Genomic DNA, 17,983 nt, shown 5'->3' with positions numbered 1-17,983 from the left:
GTGGAGTAAAATGGAACGCAAACAGCCATTAAGATGGATGGGAATAATGTCATCTATTATGGCTTCTTTTATTATTGACACTGTGAAAGCCTAAGTGCAGGAGGAACTACAGTACTGAGGAGTTGGAGGGATTTGACATTTTCACAACCATTCACACCCACATTCACACTGGCACTGAGGGGGAACTGAACCAGTGCTGCCTGCAGAGAAGTCAGGTGAGTGAAACACTACACCATCAGTAACTTCCTTCACTGACTAACTTAAAGCAATATAAACTGCCCAAGTAAATTCAGTTTAGGATCAATTAAATCTTCATGAGAGTTAATATGTCATTCCACTTGTCCTTTAAAAGTTACTTCTGTTTTGGCTTCACTTTGCGTAAAGCCATTGAGTGCGCTTGTCCAAATTCATTTCATACCTCCTTCCCCTCTCTCATTTCCTTGACATTTTAGCTCGTGACCTCTATTCAAGCTATGTGTCTCACTATTACAGAGCTAATCCATCCATGACAATGTTCAATTTCCTCTGGGGAATATTCAGTGTGGCCCATCCAAGAAGCGTTAATGACACTTGCCTCATCTCCAAGAGCCACAGCTTTGTCTGACACGAAAAATCCTTTGGTATATTTTGGGTCTGAACTATGCCAATAAATTATACAATCTTAAAGAAAATACATTTGATAGGGAAAAAACCAAAAGAACATTACATGCTCAGTTATTTCAAAAACAATATAATGGCATCCCAGTATTTATTGTCACTTTGGAGCATGACAATTTCCAATGCTTCTTTTCATACTTCTTTGTGGCAGAAGTGGCTCTTTAAAAACTTGGTGCTGAATTTCCAGCCAAAATAATAATATAGTTCTGTAATACATAATATGCATTAGGAATGAACCTGTGGGATGTGTAAATGTGCCACAGGGCAAAGACCTCTGAAAAAAAATGCAAAGAAACATCAGGGGTAGTAGTAGTAGTAGTAGTAGTAGAAGAAGAAGCAACAGCACTTAGACTAACAGCTTAGTTTATCTGTTAAATCCACTGTAGAAGAAATTTCTTGGCAACTCTTCTCGTTTTGACAAAATGCAACTGTAACTGTTAATTTTTTTAAACGTTTTTTTTTTTAACAATAAAAAGATACAAAATGAATGATCTTTTTTTCAAAAATGTTGGTGCCTAAAACTTTCACCAATTCTGGAATGACTTCACTTCTGGAATGAGTTCACTTTCTGATTGGCTATCGTTTCACTCATCATCACAATCCAGATTCCATGTCTGTGGTTCAGACACCTCATTGTTGACCACACACGTTTAACATTTAACATATGATTTAGAATAGTCGGCCTCGATCTTTTAGAGCATATTGGGAAAAGAAAAAAGAAAAAAAAAATCACTCAACACAACACACTATAGGATCATCTGTCAGGATTTTAGCAATATCAAATAATGGGGCCATTCTGATTTGAGGCTCAAAACCACCTAGATTAGAGGCGTGAACTGGGCTTAACCTAACTAATAAGAAAATATCATTATGAATCTATCCGAATACATAACTAACTTGTCATCTGATTAATTTTCTATCAATTTTAAGGTTAAGTATCAAATCATGGCTGCTGTCATTTGGGCTTTTAATTTGTACTCATTTAAAACACTGAATGTCATTAGTAAATTGGACAGGGTGATAGTGTTTTTTGTTGCCTAGCTGAATGTCTGTATTTGTGTTGCTTTTCTATTCTGCTTCCAACCTTAGCATCTGTGATTCATGTGCTGAGTATAATATTGACAAAATAATCATTCTGCAATCATGCCCAGCATATACCATCTTTAATACTTATTATTCACCCAATCATCACTACGTCCTGGCCACCTCACAAAGACATCACCTGCCATGAGGGAGAGAAAAAGAAAGAAACTTGTGTGAGAGAGCGGCTGCGAATCTGTCACCTCTCTAATAAACTGATCTACTGCTGCAGTTGGGGATGGCTAAATCGGTGACATACAGGTGCCAATTAAATGTCAAGACATTTGGATTCCAATTCTGATCTGCTGCTGAGTCGCATAAGTCAGTTTGTAAATTCAAATGTGTCAAGCTGGATGGGTTCTATCAGTTTAAAATTTTAGATCAGGCCTCCAACGGCACCACCTACAGTATTTGTCACACAGTGTGTTACACTGGGATATTTCAACCAACTTAAACATATTACTATGGACTGTGTGTAACACCACCCTTTCCTTCGAGCGCACTGGATACTCAGAATACGAAGAAGGGGGTTTATGGTTACTCGGCGGTACTCAGGTATATATCAGACATTTTGGCAAGGACTAAAGCAGTAAGCAGTGGAAGCTAATTTTGTGAATATAGTGACTCAATCCGGCGGCCGACTGGTTAGCACATTTGCCTCACAGTTCTGAGGACCGCCAGGGTTGAGATCTCGGCCCCGCTTGTGATATTTGCATATTCTACCCATGCCTGCGCGTGAGTTTTCACCTGGTACTCCGGTTTCCTCCAACATCCCGAAAACATGCGTAGTATGTCGATTGAAGACTCTAAATTGCCCGTAGGTGTGAATGTGAGTGCAAATGGTTCTTTGTTTGTATGTGCCCTGTGATTGGCTGACGACCAGTTCAGTGTGTATAACCGCCTCTCGCCCAAAGATAGCTGCGATAGGCTCCAGCATGCCCGCGACCCTAGTGAGAATAAGCGGTACAGAAAATGGATGGATGGATAGTGACTCGATCCGATGTGGCACACAGCAATGCTCATTTCAGCCACCCACCACTGTCTTATGGAACATAAAAGTATCCCTCACATTATATCATATGTACTCATTTTTCTGGCAGTTAAGGCATTCAAGTTTTTCTGAATGTTCATTTTAAATGGAGCAGCAGTTTAATTAATTTGCTGATCACTGATTCAATTGAAACTGCTTCCGAGTGCTGGTGCACACAGTATTCTTGTTCCAAAATATGTACATATATTTGCACGGACGGTTACCAAACGTCTAAGATCAGCAACTTGCTCAGTTGAAATCACACAAAATACTGTACATTTCTTCAAAGCTGCAATAGCACCAGAAACCTTTCAGCCAGGATAAAGTTTTAAACCCTTGCAACCTTTGGCAACTGCAAAGTTTATAGGCTTTTTATTTCATAGTTGAGTTTACATCATCAGACCTCTTATTATTTAGGCTATCCCTGTCAACTTTACAAATTAAAATTACAGATTAACACAGAAAATGTATCCATCAATATTACGCTGCTTCACTCATAAACTCAATCCTTTAATACATACTATATGTCAAACTCAGGCCTGGGGGCCCAATCTGGCCCGTGACAATTATGTTTGCCCCTTGAGACCATATCAAATGTCTATTAGAGCTGGCCCACAATATACAGTATGTATATGGTACGCATGCACCGCTAATACTGCAAATCCCAGAATGCTTTGTTAGTTTGTTGGCGCGTCAGTTGAGATCGGCAAGTGGCCCTTCCTTTTCTGTCGCAGTCATTAGCAACCATGCTACCAGTCTCATCGGGCTAACTGGCACCTCCTCTTCTGAGAAATGGCCAAACGAAAGATGGCAAACAGGAGCTTTCAAGACAGGTCGGAAAGATTATCTAGTCACGAAAATAAAGGACAGACCTGTACGTCTTGTGTGCACAGCCAAAATGTTTTCATATGATAAGGTTTAACACAACATATCTGTAGAGAAGGGAAAACATGCACAGTAAATTTTCAATAAATATTGACTTTGGCTCACGACCCCAATTATTTTATGTTGGCCCACTGTGAATTTGATTTTGACACCCCTGCTTTAGGGTGTCTGGTTGAGGTGCAAGTGAGCATATTTGACCACAGTGTATTAATTACATTTCATTGAGGACTGTTGCATGGTCTGTTTTTAGTAAATGTATTCCACAATATTATGAGTTGTTTATCATTGGTACTGCAGTACAGCACCATTAATTCAATCCCCGCCCAATAAACTGATAGCGGTGCATACAAATGGATGCATAGAAGCATCATTCAGATATCGATATTGTATATTTCTCCATTCTCATCACATTTCATATGTATGCTGTTGGAAATGCATGTGGAATGTCAATGAGAATGTGGGAGACATCCTGACATCCAAAGCTTCTCCAAGGTCAGCATGTAAATCAGCCCTGCATTTCAGTCAGTCCCAATCAAGCCCCTTCTTGCTGATTTGTTCTTAGCTGTTCTTGTCAAACAAAACACCTTTGAATCAATTGCATATATCATTCAAATCTGACCTTAAGGTACCTTTTTGCAAGAGTAATTATTTTAAACACTTTAAACACAGTTGTAGAGAGTCCTGTGACCAATATTGAACAATGCATTGTTTGGTTTGTGGACACTGTAGCAAGACACTTGAGCCTAATAAGGCATGGTCTCAGTACCTCAGGTAGCCACAGCAGAACCATTAACAGCAATGATCAGAAAAAAACAACAACCTCTTAAGTAGGTGTTTGGAATTTCCTTTATCACTTTAAAGAAATCAGAAATGTTCACAGTTCATAAAATCAGGAAAGAGACTCAGATTCGCTCACATTATTGATTTCACATTCCATTATCTTTTATGTCTCTGTTCAAATAATAATAATAATAATCATAATCCATCCATTTTCTGAGCCGCTTCTCCTCACTAGGGTCGCAGGCGTGCTGGAGCCTATCCCAGCTGTCATTGGGCAGGAGGCGGGGTACACCCTGAACTGGTTGCCAGCCAATCGCAGGGCACATAGGAACAAACAACCATTCGCACTCACAGTCATGCCTACGGGCAATTTAGAGTCTCCAATTCATGCATGTTTTTGGGATGTGGGAGGAAACCGGAGTGCCCGGAGAAAAGCCACGCAGGCACGGGGAGAACATGCAAACTCCACACAGGCGGGGCCAGGGATTGAACCCAGGTCCTCAGAACTGTGAGGCTGACGCTCTAACCAGTCGCCCACCGTGCCGCCAATAATCATAATAATAATAATAATACTAAATAGGAACAGGCCAAGTCAAAGTGGAAACCATCAGCCGTGATGACTGGACAAGTTAAAGTGTTGAAAACAACAATAACAATATAGTGCTGAATTGTTGAGATGTAGTTTAAGCATCTTTTTCATCGTTTGAATTTTCCTGATTTTGTGGTTGGGGTTAAAACACAGCCGCATAACATCACGGGGCTGGGGCGTATACTTTCTAGCAAGAGTTCCCTCCCCCACTATATAAGTACAAAGTAACATTTCGCTTGGCTGCTCAGTTGTGAGTTAGTTGTGCTTAGTGTCCATAAAAAGGCCAATTTACCACACTAGCGTGCAGTTAGCAAGCTAATGATGGCTACACCTTGAAAATGCGTCTTTGCTGGATACCTCAATTTACAGAACAGCTCGGTGACGTTTTTATAAGCTCCCAAAAGATGAGGAAATAAAAAAGCGATGGATTGACTTTTTAAAGACACGCAGATGGCGAGCTGAACATCAAACACCACCAGCCAACTCTGCAGTGCGCATTTTACGACGGATAGTTTTGTCAATTTTCACCAGAGACAACATGGCTTTGTGTGTAACTTAATACTAGTGAATGGGGCAGTGCCAACTGTCTAACTATCTGGGCTTCCTCCTACCGTGCCGCTGTCGTCAGGTGCTGTGTTCAGCTGTGACATTATGTCACCAACAACAAGGATAAGTTGACTTGTGGGCTTATTTTTATGATTATAGTCCACAAGACCCATTTGATTTTGAAGTTGAGCCTCCTAACATGATTTGACATCGTATAAGCTATCACCCCCTCAGTATATTTGATTCCTTTTGGCGCATCCATTCGACACGCCCACAGCGTCTGAGAGCTGAGAGGTGGCTCTTATTATTCAAGTTTTAAAACCTGATTTTATATACTTAGCGATTTGTTTTATTCTTTCAAATTGGCAGTCTTGTTAACATTACTCTTCTCTGTGCTGTGTCAAATTTACATGCCATTTTTGGGCCTGCTTAGTGCCACTTTAAAATGATGCTTTTCTTGAGTCGGAACAACATTATCAAATAATGATGTTTTAGAAAATTTAAAGGCAGAGGTGGCCAACTCAACAAGCAAAAAATAAATACAAATAATGTTGGTATTTGTATTTAACCATACCATAAATGCTTGTCCTCACTTCTACAACAACAGTAAATCACACCATCCGGCCACAATATCAGGTATACCAATGTGTTGGAAAATTTGTTTTAAATATTGTGTAACTCGACAGAAGAAAAAAAGACAACGATGACATCTTCCGGGAGTCTTTTTGATGGTTTGGCATTAATTCGCCATGGTTATCATTATTAAATTGTATAGTGATGCTCCCACTTAGACAGTTGACACAATTATGTACCTTACAAGACTTAACAAATATGACGAGCTTCTTTGGTTCTCCAGGCTCACCACTACTTCTGCTAATTGCACCTCCTAGAGCATGAATGTTTGGTTTCTGTATGCTCTCACTTATTTTCCATGTGTCACGCTCTCAAAATCGTTCTAACTGCTATGTTTGTTCATTCCTGCCGCATGCTGCTGCAAACCCACGTTGTGGCTTCCCCACGTCCTAATGCATCATCACGTATTCCTCGCACCTTAGTTTCTTTTGTCAGTCCACAATACCTTAACCAAACCATCTTTGCTGAAACAGGTTACCCAAAATTTTTGTGGTTTTAAATCCACTAATGTTTCGGTATGGTGCCCGGTTCACATTCCCCCCAGAGTGAAATTTCGCAATGAACAAGACCCTATTTGGCCAGCGTGTGTATGTTGGGAAGGTACTAAAATCTTATTGCAAATCTATATCTGTACCATGCGCAACATTTGTCTCTTATTCCTTTCTGAACAATTCCCAAACTCTTCTTGACACTACCGTGTCTATGCACCAAACAGCAGTTCAGAGTACCCACCCTTTTTTGGAGTCCTTGGAGGGGGCGCTAGAGAGCGCTCCCGCTGGGGACTCCATCGTTCTGCTGGGGGACTTCAATGCTCACGTGGGCAATGACAGTGAGACCTGGAAGGGCGTGATTGGCCCTCCCGATCAGAACCCGAGAAGTGTTCTGTTTTTGGACTTCTGTGCTCATCACAGATTGTCCATAACGAACACCATGTTCAAACATAAGGGTGTCCACACATGCACTTGGCACCAAGACTTCCGGATGGCTTCGAGGAAATTCTGGTCCACCATCCGGTGTCTCAGGAGGGCGAAGCAGTGCACCATCAACACTGTGTATAGGTGGGATGGGGCTCTGCTGACCTCGACTCGGGACGTTGTGAGTCGGTGGGGAGAATACTTCGAAGACCTCCTCAATAACACCGACATGCCTTCCCATGAGGAAGCAGTGTCTGGGTTCTCTGAGGCGGGTTCTTTTTGCAGATGATGTGGTTCTGTTTGATTCATCAAGCCATGATCTCCAACTCTCACTGGAGCAGTTCGCAGTCGAGTGTGAAGCGGCTGGGATGAGAATCAGCACCTCCAAATCGGAGACCATGGTCCTCAGTCGGAAAAGGGTGGCGTGCCCTCTCTAGGATAAACACTGTATTTGGCAAACGATTCAGTGCAGCCACGGCCACCATTCCTGGCAGGCACGTCGCAGCTGTGTGAAAATGTGAGGTGCGTTCATGCACACTGTGTAAATGGGAGTGAAAGTGTGGTTCTTTTGTAATACAGTACGTAATTGTAAAAATGTATTAGTTCTACTGAGAAGATTATTATTTCTATTAGAATGCTTTAGTTGAAACTCTGTATGACCACACTGTCCTGATATATAATTTGTTGTTTTGTAATATAAGAAGAGATACAATAAAATATTTTGTTAATATACTCAGCCAAAACTGCTGTGAATGCCAAGATATCAATGTCCTTTTAACATTGCTCCTATCATACTGTGTTGCGTGTTTTTGTTTGCACATTAAGGACAAAAGTCCTGTTTTTGTTTTAATTCCTCATTTAAAAAAAACACCATTCAAGAAAGTGTTTCTTCATGTTTTTGAGATTGTAGGGTGAAAGCTGCAGCTGGCTGCTAGTGGAGACCGAGTGGGTGGCAACAATGGTAGAATGAAATTCCAGTATTTTAAGAGGAATAGCCCATCAGCAACATGTTGAGAAAAAGGTAGTATGAACTAGTTAATTTTTGGAATGGTGAATACATATATACATGGATAAAATTGTTTGTACCCCTATGTTAATAAAAGAAAAACCCACAGTGGTCACAGAAATAACAGGCAAAAGTATTAATACATAAAAAGTTTATGAAAATTAACTAATGAAAATAACACGTTGCTTTTGAATTGTGGTTCAACTAAATTATTTTAAAAGAAACAAACCAACATGAACCAGGCTTCGACAAAAATGATGCTACCCTTAACTTAATATTTTGTGGCACAACCTTTTGAGGCAATCACTGCAATCAAACAATTTTCGTACCTTTCAATTAGACTTCTGCATCTCCATCCATCCATCCATTTTCAACACCGCTTATCCTGGTTAGGGTGGCGGGGCGCTGGAGCCTATCCCAGCTGACTTCGGGCGAAAGGCGGACTACACCCTGAACTGGTCGCCAGTCAGTCGCAGAGCACAACTTCTCCATCTCTCAGCAGGTAGTTTGGCCCACACTGGAGCAAACTCCTCCAGTTGTCTCAGGTTTGATGGTGCTTTCTCCAGACAGCATGTTTCAGCTCCTTCCACAAATGTTCAATCGAATTTAGACCAGGGCTCATAGAAGGCCACTTCAGAATAGTCCAATGTTTTGGATGTCACAAGAACATTGACCTGCTTCGAGATTGTTTTAGAGCCTTTACCTTTAATGTGCCTGTCTATAATTTTCTTTCTAATCTCCTGAGACAACTCTCTCCTTCGCTTCCTCTGGTCCACGTTTAGTGTGGTACACACCATGTCACCAAACAACACAGTGATTACTTGTCTCCCTTTAAATAAGCCGACTGACTGATTACAAGTTTGAAGACACCTGTGTTGCTAATTAGAGGACAAAGCTTCTTTGAACATGTCCTTAAAATAAAATTATTTTCAATCTTTTCCAGGTGATGTTACTAAATGATGGTAAATGTTTTTGTCCAGGGCTGTTTCATGATTTTTTTATTTTATTTTTTTAATAATGATGTTGAACTTAAATTAAAAAACAATGTCTGATTTTCATTGGCTAATTTTCAATACATTTTTATTTACTGTATTATTACTTTTGTCAAATTCAGGTTATTTCTGTGACCACCTTGTTTTTTTTCTTTCATTAACAGAGGAGTACCAACAATTTTATCTACACTATGTACAAGCTTATCTTTGAACCAATAGGTTAAAAAAAGTGGAGGTTATTTTATGGTCTAGACTTGGAAAGCTCAGTAATTGTCATTGATCCAAAGCACACTGCCAAAACAACAAAGGAGTTCATCGGGTGTTTTTCCATTCTTATACCTTTACTCACATTATTACAAATAACGCTATCTTCTAATTCGTGTCTCTGATTCAGATGTAAATATCTGGAAATAAAAAATAAAATGTTGATCTCCTGTCTCATATTTGTCTTCTGATTTGACATCCAAAAGTTTCCAGTCCACAAGAAAAATTAAGCAATTGGTCCAACTGTTGTATTATAACTCTTTTGTATTCAACTGAATACACTGCAAACACACGATATGTTCAAACTGACTTTGTTTTTTTGCAGCTGGGACAATGGCATATTTACCACTGTGTAATACTTTTTTTTTAACATACCATTTAGCATTTGGTACTTGAGTACAATAATTGTTGAAGCTTTGTAGGTGTAATTATTTCCCAATCTTGCTTGATGTACAACTTCAGTTGCTCACAGTCCAGGGTCTCCGTTGCGCGATGGGAGACAGGTCTGGACTGCTGGCAGGCCAGTATAGTACTCACAGGGTTTTACTAAGAAACCACAATGTTATAACACGTGCAGAATGTGGCTTGGCTTTATTTTACTAAAATAGGCAGGGACATCCCTGAAAAAGACGTTGCTTTGATGACAGCATATGTTTCTCCAAAACCTGTATGTACCTTTCAGCATTAATGATGCTTTCATAGATGTGAGAGTTACCCATGCCATGGGCACTAACACACCCCTATACCATCACCGATGCTGGCTTTTAAACTTTGCACTGATAACAATCTGGATGGCCCTTTTCCTCTTCGGCCCGGAGGACATGATATCCATGATTTCCCAAAACAATTTGAAATTTAGATTTGGCAGCCCACAACACACTTTTTCTCTTCGCGTCAGCCCATCTCAGATGAGCTCGGGCCCCGAAAAGTCGCCAGCGTTTCTGGGTGTTGTAGATATACACTATAGCTTTCACTTTGCATGGTAGCAGTAGTAGTTAAATGTCAATGGTTTTCTGAAGTGTTCCTGAGGCCATGTGGCAATATCCTTTACACAATGATGGCGGTTTTTAATGCAGTGGTGCCTGAGGGATCAACGCATTCAATCTGTTTTCGGCCTTGCCACTTACATGCAGAGATTTCAACAGACTCTCTGAATCTTTCGATCATATTATGGACTGTCGTTGATGAAATCTCTTAACTACTTGCAATTGTACATTGAGAAACATTGTTCTTAAACTGCTGGACTGTTTGCACAAGCAGTTGTTCACAGCTTTTTTGGAACTGTTGCAGGCATTAAATAAAAAATGAGGAACATATTGGCAAAAAAACTCATGTTCATCAATTTGAAAATTAAATGTCTTTCTAGTGTATTCAATTGAATTTAAGTAGAAAAGGATTTACAAATCATTGTATTCTGTTTTAATATAAGTTTTACACATTACACCCATTTATGTGCCAAATTCATTGGAATTGGAATGGGTATTTTCCCACAATCGTTTTTATGGTTTTGCACTCTCCGAGTTACTTTTTGACTTTCAAAATTTGCAATCATCCTTGTTAATATTACCATGACATTAGATTGTCCAGTATTGACGCATTCAAATATGACAGAGAAGTCTGGCAAAGTAAACGGAGGCTTTATGTTTCCCCGAGTCCATGATTTTGAATCCCTAGGGTAGTTCTAGCAGACGGCTAAGAGATAGCAGCGACTTATTGCTAACCGTGTCAGTGCTTAGGCTGGCTACTAATATGCCTGAATATTTTAGAATCAATCACACAAAGACTTTTGTATCAAAAATCTTGTTAACCATATGACAGTATTTCAAGCATTTGTATGCATCTAGATTTTTTTTACAAATACTGTATATTTTTGAAAGTGGAAAACCTGTGAAAAATTGCAGCGTATACAATTGACTTCACCGCAAATGCCAAAAGGTACCATGCAATTCGTGAGCTGCCGCCAGCTCTGGTTTAGAATTCAACTCCTCTTACAGTGGTCACATTATAAAGAACTATTAGAAAGAAATTCAATAAAGTGAAAGCTGGAAAAGGGTAGGAAAAGGAGCTTCATTCTCCAAAATAATAGGGGTAAATTTGCTTGCTGGCAGCTCCATCTAATTAGTGTACAACAACAGGATTATGAGTGATATAAAACGCATTAGGAGGCAGCAGAGTCGTTTGTGATGTAGGTTAGTGAGCAACTTAAAGGCCTGCCTATTGGGACCTAGTTGGGAATAAATGGAATTCATGTTTGCATACATTACTGGTGTAAAGTTTTAATGGCCAAGAGTTGAGCTGATTACATACTGGCTCCCTACAAGAGAGCAGCCATTAGCATTGTTGTGCAGCTGTCAGGATCTCTCATCCAAAAGCCAGTCAACATGGAACACGTTGGGCCCAAGGAGCGGCATAAGCAACCACATTACTGTCTACTGGAAGTCATTGAATGTGTGACATGGGGCTTAGAGTGCTTGGCCTTGAAATATCATTGGGATCAATAGGCTGGTCATTTGAAAAAGATCTTAATGTAAAAGCTCCATTTTGAAGAAAAAAAAAACCTTTAATGACACTGCTGCTTGTTATGGAAATTCATGACGGATATCAAATCCCCTTGAAATATTCCGTGACAAATGCATTCCCAATTTCTAGTATTTGTATAAACCAAATAATTAAGCCTACAATAGTGTTGACCTTTCACACTCCCCATACTCTGGAGAATTCCTTGATTTTTTTAGTTTCAAACACTCAACCTGATGATTTACTGTAGGGCCAAATGGTATCTGTGCATATAATGTCAAGGACTGTTGTCAGCATTCATTCATCATGCCCACGTATGTGATACACAGTTGTTAAAAATACATGCTCCCATGAAATAAACATGTCCATTATTTATACAAAGCTCACTGCCGTGGTAGGATTGGTTAGAAACCCCAAGAGGAAATGCATATCTCCCACAGCTGTTCTCCTCTCTCCTTTATTCAGTACCAGCCAACATTAGCATGTGGGATATTACATTTAAAAAAAAACACAAATGTTATGACATGAATAATTTGCTTATACAATAACATTCTTCAACTGCCATTATTTGACAGGAGACTGCTAGGTAGAATGTCTGTTTTTTTAATATTATTCCAAAGTAGTCTGCTATGCTTCACTATTTGTGGAACACCCTGCTATATGAAGAGATAGCGAGAGAGAGAGAGAGAGAGAGAGAGAGAGAAAGGGAGAGAGATAGAAAGATAGAGAGAGAGAGAGAGAGAGAGAGAGAGAGAGAGAGAGAGAGAGAGAGAGAGAGATTGTGGGTAAAGGCTTCCTTATTATCAGGGGATGAGAGTGCTAATAAAACACTGAGGTTGCCAGGTCCAGAGGTCAGATGCACATGTAATGAATAAAGAAATTTAACTCATCCAGCAGGCCAAGGTAAAAATCTATACTGTTATGCTCAGATAGCCCTAATGCAAAACTAATAATGTCATGCAAGGCCCCTCCTTGATCGTGTGTGTGTTTGTTAATGTGTGCATGTGTATGTGTGCATTTGTGTGACTGTGTGTGTTTTGGAGAGGGGGTAGTTTACCAGTTTGTGTTTGTGTTAACAGGTATACTGGAATGTATTGTCCCTAAAATAACAACGAGTTATCTGGATGTGTGCACTGGAATTCTTAAATTTTTTTATTGACTTTATTTGTTTTAGGCTATGTTCATTCTCCAGGTCAAATCAGATATTTTTTTTTTGCCAATATGTGACGTCAGTCTGAACAGTACGATTGCTTGCGCATACGTGCCGAGTCATGGACTCATTCCGTCCACAGTAGAAGTCGCATTTGTTTTTGTAATGTGAACGACCACATAAAAAGATTGGATATAACAAAAAATCTAATTTGGGCATCACACTGCAGTATGAATGTAGCCTTAGTGTGTACAATGTGGCATGTGTACATCTTTCTATAATTTTTGTTGGAAAAATGGTATATTTCAACAAAAGGGAATCTAGAATCTGTGACTAGGCACTAAGTACAACCCCAATTCCAATGAAGTTGAGACGTTGTGTTAAACATAAATAAAAACAGAATACAATAATTTGCAAATCATGTTCAACCTATATTTAATTGAATACACGACAAAGATATTTCATGTTCAAACTGATTTTTGCTGTTTTGGAACGTGTTGCAGCCATAAAATTAATTAATTAAGTTAATGATTATTTCCTAAAAACAATCAAGTTTATCAGTTTGAAGATTAAATATCTTGTCTTATTAGTGTATTCAATTAAATATAGGTTGAACATGATTTGCAAATCATTGTGTTCTCTTTTTATTTATGTTTAACACAACGTCCCAACTTCATTGGAATTGGGGTTGTACATTTTTAAAGTTGAGCTTGTGTATTTGAAACTGCTAACATTATATGTATACGTGAATGTAAGGCTACAGTTATGGCTATGCTAAAGTGCCAAATTCCAGCTCTTGAACTTTTTTAACAGCATTTAATTTAGCAGTAAATAGTAGGAGAAATACACTTAGCATGATTATGTCAAAAATACATGTCATTTTGAGGTTTTGGGAAGAGGAATGTATTTTTTTCTACCTTTTGAGCTAGTATGTAACCAACATCATCCTCAATGTAAGTATTATTCCTAATAAACAATGAGATGTGCACATGAAAACAGATAGACCATTATACCCAAATGCAAAGCTCTGTGACTTTTTCCACTTTTAATAACAGTTCTGCCTCTGTGGAGGTCTGTGCTCTACTTAGAGGCATTCTAGTTATACAGTATGTGCTCAGTGTGGCATTGCTGAAACAACAAATCTAATCTAATCATCATCTGTACTGTGTTAATTCAGTTTGTGGTTATCGATTGCTTTGTCCTCACACACATACAGTTGACAGTAATCAAGCCTTTAATGTTTAAATCAAATGCCAGATTTTAATTCCGACAGAAAATAATTATGCCATCTTTATCTTTGGCTTAATAAAAAAAACAACAACACTACTCTGCTTGGATGGATACAGAATAAACAACAAACAAATATAGATATTCTTAGACAAGCTTCTTAATGAGAAGACACTTAAATCAAACTACAATCATTACACAATTTTAATATTTAGTTTTCATTAGAGGAGATGTAGAAAGAGAGATTAAAATCATAATCTGATCTACAAGTATTTTGCTAATTTTTATTTTTATTTGTTTTCAAATTGGGAGATATTCTCCCTTAGAGGCAAAGTCATTTGGCTTTATACATAACTATTGCCGCCACATTAAAATCACATTACACAACACTGATAATCATTGCATTCAATTACACATGGTAATAAATACCCAACACCATCTCTGCTAAATCCATTAGCCTGCAAGACAAACACAAATGTGCAAACACAAGATCTGAGTGATTGGACCCCTGGTTACATAGATATTGTCATCCCACTGAAGAAAGTGAAAGGAGGCGGGAAGGTGGATGCAAACGTTTTTACATGAGGCTGTCATAGCACAAACACTGAGGCAGAGTCAAAAAGGGAAACAAGTCCAGACTCCACAAAACTCTATGGCTGGAGTGTTAAGAAATAAGTACAATAGCCCTTAAAACTAAATATGATATGCTTTACCTTAGCACATCATCGGATATTTTCAACATACACCAGCATTTGTAGTTTGTAGAGGATCAATTAACCACCATAAAGCTATTGCACTCAATTGGAGGATGTTGGGTTTTATTAAATTCATTTTCTTGAGGGCAGTAGCACATCAGCCTCTTAGTTCTGAGTTTGGATGTTCAAATCTGGGCTCCAGCCTTTATGTACTCCCCGTGCTTGAGGGGATTTTCTCCTGGTACTCTGGCTTCCTTCAACATTCAAAAAAACATGTCCATCCATCCATTCATCCATTTTGCATGCCGCTTCTCCCCACGAAGGTCGCGGGCGTGCTGGAGCCTATTCCAACTGACTCTGGGCGAGAGGCGGGTACACCTTAAACTGGTCACCAGCCAATTGCAGGGCACACATAGACAAACAAGCATTCACACTCACATTCACACTCACATTCACACTCACATTCACACATTTCTCATCCTGTGCACCATTAACAGCCTAAAATAACTACACGTCTCAAGTCATAAAGATTTCGAACCAGAAAATCTACAGGCCCTGATATTCAAAGGTTCCACTCATAATACTTCGTCTCAAATGACATAAAAGGAAACAAATATATAAACAACATATTTACCTCTGTTATATAGGCCCTATGCTCTCCTGCCTATATTTTTTTATTAGCTCAGAATGTAGCAATTCCAGCCTTCATCCATTCTCTGCCAAGCTATTAATGCATAGTTTGCTCATGTATCTTATGTCCGATGTCTGTATTTCTTACATTTTTTTTTTTAGTCACTTCAGAGTGCTGAGAGTCAGCAGCCTTTTGCAGCGGCTCTCTCTGACTGTCTCTCTTATTTCTTTGTTTAGTTCTCCTTGATAGTATTTTACCCCCATTCACTTTTTTTTGTTTTTTATTTAAAAAACATTTTTTTTGTTGTTCATGAGGTATTGTCGGAGAATATCGATGGTAAGTTTGCTTGTTTACGATGCCTCATCGTCAAGCTTGAGGAGCTACTGCCTTTTGCCAATAACTTGGAGCCAGTCGGCCCTTGGTGCAGAATGCATGACGGAGGAGATGTGGGAATATGGAGAGTCGGCTCGTGACGTGAAAGTAAAGTAAGATTGAATGGGACAGATTTTGGGGGGTTTGGAGTGCTGCCCCCAGAGAATGCCACCCTGGGAGGCTGCCCATATCGCCCATGTTAGAAACCGCCCCTGGTCTACCTTTCCCATATAAATGGTCCTTTCCTATGTTACGTTGAACCCACCTATCAGAAAGTAACCCCTAAACAGTGTTGTCACATTTACCTTGAAAAAGTAACTTTTACTTTTCTGATTACTTGAACTTAAAAGTAACTTAGTTACTTTTCTGATTACTTGATTTCAAAAGTAACGAAGTTAGAAAAAAGTAACCTTTTAGTTACTTTTAGCAGCTGCCAAGTGGCAATAATACCACTTATCCACAGTACAAAAAAAAGCATTAGCTTAACCGTACCCATTATTCGGTAATGTACGCCACACATGTTACAGAATGATGTCATCAACATGAACCAATAACTTAAATATTAGTGTAGTTGAAGCCACATTAAATCAGCAGCTTAGTGCTGACTTGACATGCCAACACCATACAGAAAGTCCCTCGTGAACAAGCACACCGTTCTCAGTACACTGCCGATTGTGGTCTATGAAGGCAACTGTGTGTGTGTGTGTATGCGCATGCGTTTGTGCATGCATGTACGGAAATGTGAAAGTGAAACCCACACACGATTGCTCCCACCACAATAATTTCTAAGACATTTTTTTTGTGAAGAGCGAGAAAACCTTTTTTTTTTAGACGTGACGTCAGCCGTGCAGCGCGTTCAACCAGGTCACAGACGAAGTTAAAGTTCTCACATCCATCCATCCATCCATTTTCTGAGCCGCTTCTCCTCACTCGGGTCGCGGGCATGCTGGAGCCTATCCCAGCTATCATCGGGTAGGAGGCGGGGTACACCCTGAACTGGTTGCCAGCCAATCGCAGGGCACATACAAACAAACAACCATTCACACTCACATTCACACCTACGGGCAATTTAGAGTTGTCAATGAACCTACCATGTTTTTGGGATGTGGGAGGAAACCAGAGTGCCCGGAGAAAACCCACGCAGGCACGTGGAGAACATGCAAACTCCACACAGGCGGGGCCGGGGATTGAACTCAGGTCCCCAGAACTGTGAGGCGGATGCTCTAACCAGTCGTCCACCATGCCGCACGCACACAAATATACATCTTATTTCATTTTCATATCTCCTGCTTTGAACCGCTCAATATTTGCTCGTTCCACCTCCTCACCTAAACAGCTCATCCATAGACTGCACCAGCTCTCTCCCTCTCTTTGACTTCAGCTGCTTCTTTTCATCCTTTCACTTGATGGCCACCTCACTTGTAATTAACTGTTATGTGGGGGATTGATTGTGTACAGCTTAGCATTGACCAGCTTCATTATGGAGTCCCTTCAAAGTGGGATTCTGGTCCTGCCAATACTCCTGAGTTTATTTCAGTAAAGGGATCAATAGCTAGCGCATTAAAAGCTTTATTTGGGCTTTGTTGGCCCCTTGAGTACCTTCACCCTGGTTGCTCTGTGGATCGTAATGGTACCGCCACCATGGCAGCTTAAACCTTGCAGAGCTTGGTGGTCAACAGTTTGTGCTGGTCTCCTGATCAGGTTTTGAAGGCAGAGGCTGTTTTTGAGGTGTTTGGTGATACAGGGATTGACATAAAATCCATTTTATAATCCATCCATCCATTTTCTGAGCAGCTTCTCCTCACTAGGGTCGCGGGTGTGCTGGAGCCTATCCCAGCTGTCATCGGGCAGGAGGCGGGGTACACCCTGAACTGGTTGCCAGCCAATCGCAGGGCACATAGGAACAAACAACCATTCACACTCACAGTCATGCCTATGGGCAATTTAGAGTCTCCAATTCATGCATGTTTTTGGGATGTGGGAGGAAAGCGGAGTACCCGGAGAAAACCCATGCA

At 39.9% G+C, this 17,983-nt stretch overlaps 1 long non-coding RNA gene across 1 annotated transcript; it reads right to left on the bottom strand.

Moving 5' to 3' along the window:
* Nucleotides 1-1,803: 1,803 nt before the first annotated feature.
* On the bottom strand, nt 1,804-8,917 carry LOC133483051 (uncharacterized). Its single transcript, XR_009790000.1, has 3 exons — nt 8,824-8,917; nt 8,450-8,703; nt 1,804-1,879 (listed from the first exon to the last, which is right to left on the bottom strand). It is a non-coding gene; the product is annotated as an uncharacterized LOC133483051 (long non-coding RNA).
* Nucleotides 8,918-17,983: the final 9,066 nt, after the last annotated feature.

The sequence above is a fragment of the Phyllopteryx taeniolatus genome, chromosome 9, assembly GCF_024500385.1.
Source record: "Phyllopteryx taeniolatus isolate TA_2022b chromosome 9, UOR_Ptae_1.2, whole genome shotgun sequence".
Taxonomy (NCBI): Eukaryota; Metazoa; Chordata; class Actinopteri; order Syngnathiformes; family Syngnathidae; genus Phyllopteryx; species Phyllopteryx taeniolatus.
The sequence above is the reverse complement of the archived record's forward strand: the minus strand, read 5'-3'. Positions and strand labels throughout refer to the sequence as shown.